The sequence below is a fragment of the Dipodomys ordii genome, unplaced genomic scaffold (genome assembly GCF_000151885.1).
Source record: "Dipodomys ordii isolate 6190 unplaced genomic scaffold, Dord_2.0 Scaffold49, whole genome shotgun sequence".
Taxonomy (NCBI): domain Eukaryota; kingdom Metazoa; phylum Chordata; class Mammalia; order Rodentia; family Heteromyidae; genus Dipodomys; species Dipodomys ordii.
This window is the reverse complement of record NW_012267265.1, coordinates 10,358,816-10,362,813: the sequence shown is the minus strand read 5'-3', so window position 1 is coordinate 10,362,813 and position 3,998 is coordinate 10,358,816.

The window sequence follows — 3,998 nt, the reverse complement described above, 5'->3', positions numbered from 1 at the left end:
GGTCCAGCTATCATTTGAGAATGGGTCTAGTGTCACACCCAAGGTGGCCTTCAACCACCATCTCCAAGTTTCCTCCCAAAGATTATAGGCACAAGCTTCCAGTGCCTGGCTCATTTTCTCACTTCTTTTACTTGAACTGACTTATTCTTCAAAAGGATCCTTCCTATAGCTATTATTTTTTTAAGAAAGAAAATTATTGTCTCTTGTATTAAGTAGAATTATATATAAAAGATATATGACCACAACTTTTTAAGTGAACTATATAGAATTGGAATTTTAAAATAGAACTCCTTGTGCATAAGAAAGTACCACTGGGAGGAGACAAGTGCACTGGGCATTTTGTTCCCTCCCTTCCTTCCTTCCTTCCTTCCTTCCTTCCTTCCTTCCTTCCTTCCTTCTTTCCTTCCTTCCTTCCTGTCTGCCTTCCCTCCCCTTCCCTTCTCTTCCCATCCCATCCCTTCCCTTCATTCCCTTCCCTTTCTTTTCTTGTACAAGGGATTAAACTCAGGGCCTTAGGTTTTCTTGAGCTATGCTTTTACCCTCCTACTTATTTTTCGGATAGGGTCTCACACTTTTGCTTGGCCCACACTTGGGCAAATCCTACCTATCTTCCTTCCTTTAATCTCCTGAGAAAATGAGACTATAGCTGTGTGCCATCTGCCTGGCTTGGTTTTTGGTATAGTCTCATTCTGATGTAATCTCACTTTTGCTCAGATTGACCTAAGATCCTCCTATCTCTTGGGGTTTTAGGTATGTGCCAACAAGACTGGCTCCTATTCCATTTTTCAATCAGGGGCTTCCCCACAGGAAGTCAAATTTGCTCCCAAATTGATTTATTTGTTACAATGTGCTGTTTGTCTGTTAGGAGAAATTGGGGTGATGTGGGAGAGTTTTCAAACACTTACATAAAGCGGCCAGACAGAAAAACACAGAGAAATTGACACACAATGATTTGTTCCTGGAATGCCGTGACAATTACAGTGACTTTGTGACCAGTGTTTAAAGCGAATAGAAATCACACCGGTTTTATTTACTGACTTTGCTCCTTAAGTGTGCTTGTGTATGTGAGACCACGTTCATGGGAGACTTCTTGGGGCTCACCCAACTGACCTTTCTTTCCCTTTCAGTTTTCCTTTGGCCTCCTTCTCCTCCAGCTCAGGGAGCTCCTTTCGAAGAATCGGTGACATGCTGCATGCGACTTTCAGTTTCCCCATCACACTCTGCAAATAGAAACTGATTTCAGTCTTTTTTTTCTCATGTATAAAGAAATCAAGCATCTGATTTCACAGACCAGAAAGAAATGGCTGGAAATCTTCCAGCCAGGCCCTGGGGAACCCCCTAAAATTATCCTCTGCCTTCTGGACCATCCAGATTGTTCGTGCGTGGCTGGAGAAGAAGGGGGCAGGGAAGAGGGATTTGGGAAATAAATTTTCTTGTGCCCAGATGCTGTGAGTGAGTCAGATGGCTGGGTGAGTCTTCCTGATGCCCACTGCGATATTTTTTTTAGGAGTCCATTTGTTCTGTGCCAGGTTTGTATATCCAGGAAGCTGGGTGGGCCCTCTGGGCTCCTTAGTTAATGCAGACCTCTCTCTCTGCATGTCGTGTGAACTCCTCTTATGCACAAATACTCATAAGTGCAGGGACTGCTATTGCCTTTCCCACAAGTTGCATTTGTGATCTGGGGTTGCTGTGGGTTACAGTGCCTAACATGGATGCACAGTAAACAATGATACCAGTTTTTTAGAATTTTCCGAAGCACCTCCCACACCTCATTTTATTAGAAAACAAAGAAAGGAATTAATTTACTTTGTTTGCAGGTGGAAAAACCAAGACGCATGGAGTTAAGAAATAGTCTTTATTAAAAAACACCTTGAATGTAAAATGGTTGAGCTAGTCTTGCAGATAATAAAAATATTTTCCCATATTTTTCTATATAACTTTCATATATATATATATATATATATATATACATACATTCATACATACATAGTCGGTCATGGGGCTTGAACTCTGGGCTTGGGTGCTGTCCTTGTGCTCTTCAGCTCAAGGCGAGCACTCTACCGCTTGAGCCACAGTGCCACTTCGGTTTTCTAGTGGTTTTTATTGGAGATGAGAGTCTCACGGACTTTCCTGCCTGGGCTGGCTTTGAACTGTGATGCTCAGATCTCAGCATCCTGAGTAGCTAGGATTACAGGCGTGAGCCACCAGCGCCTGGCTTTTCATGCTTTTGATTGAGGAGTGATACAAGGATTTGAGTACAGGGGTTCATGCTTGCAAGGCCAGGTACTCTTCCCCCTTGAGCCATACCTCCAGCCCTTTTTTGGTCTCACTTTCTGCCCAGACTAGTCTAGATTACAATCCTATTTATGTTTCCTGCTGTAACTGGGAGGACATGCACTTGCCTTTTCATATATATATATATATATATATATATATATACACACACACACACACACACACACACACACATATGTATATATATACATATACATTAAAGGTCATGTACAGGGCAGTGTTTTCTTTTGTGATAGTATCTCACAACATTTTTGCCTGGTCTGGTCTGGAACAGTGATCCTTTTGCTCTTCAGCCTTCTGCATAGCTGGGATAATAGGTGTGAGCAACTAACTCTGGCTTACACTACACCTGCCTTTTGAGACAGAGTTTCAAAAAGGTGACTTAAGCTGGCTTCAAACTCAGATCCTCCTGCCTCTGCCTACTGTGTGCTAGGATTACAGGTGTGGGCTAAGGAGGAGAGGAATGAGTCAGGCCTCACACAGAAAAAAAGGATAGCTGTGAGATAATGGATATGTTAATTTGCTTGTTTATGTGACAATTCACTACATATATAAAAATAGGGTCTTGTACCTCAAATATAAATACTAAGCAAGAATGATAACAATACTTAAAAAGAATTATAAAAATCATTAATATGAAATTTAAAATACCTACCTCAAATGTAGTTTGTACCTCAAATCCAATGGAGAGTCTAACTAAAAGCTACGCAGTATTACTATAAAAGAAAAAATTCTTCCCATTTCTGGCCTTGGAGAAGAGAATAGCTTTGATAATCTATTTCCAAATTTATTCTCAGGGCTTCTTTGTCCTACAAATTGTCCTGCACTATTAGGATAAATCCCACATGTTGTCTTCCCCACCTCTTCCTTTGTTGTCCTGATGTCATTTGGGTGAAGTGCACCTAAGCCAGGGTGTAGCAGATGGTGGCAAATGTCCTGTCCTGCTGGTGGCTGAAGGCGTTATCAGAGAGAGAATAATCAACAAATGAGATGCCACTTCATTTTATGCACTTCACCAAATTCTCTTAGTCAATAGTTTTGAAACACTATCACCTACTTTTCACAGGTTTAACAGTTGATTTTTTTTTTAAAGATAAATGTCATGAAAGACCCACAACAGAAAGTGATGGGCTGGGACTTCAGCTCCAGGTCTTCTCTCCTAAGGTTTCCTACTCCTTGATAGGGCAAATATGATGCTCTCATCAGTGTAAGGAGAGAACCATTATTCAAGTGCATTTACCATCTCAATGGCAACTCCAAGGAACTAAGGTAAAAGTGGAACCCCCTACTTCTACCATCTAAGGCTATCCTTTGGTGATGATCTCCTAGAGTTCAATTTCAAATACTTGATCATTTGCCGTTTAATTTGTGTGCCTGTGGGCAATTTATTTAACATCTGCAAGCTTCAGTGTTTTTGTATATAAAAAAGGGACAGTGACTCTTAAATAAGAATATCTATGGTATCTCTCTCTCTATCTATATTACTAGGTGCTATGTCTGCACGTAATTAACATTGGCTATTACTTTGCTTATTTTGCACTTCATGGTTGGACTTGATTTACGTTTTAGCCTCCTTCCTTCTGTACTAATATTTTTGGGTTGAGAATTTAGTGAACATGTCATGGGGGTGGGAAAAGCTCAAGAAAAGGTTCTTGCCATAAGTGTTTTTTTATTGTTGTTGGTTTTATGCTGGTACTGAGGCT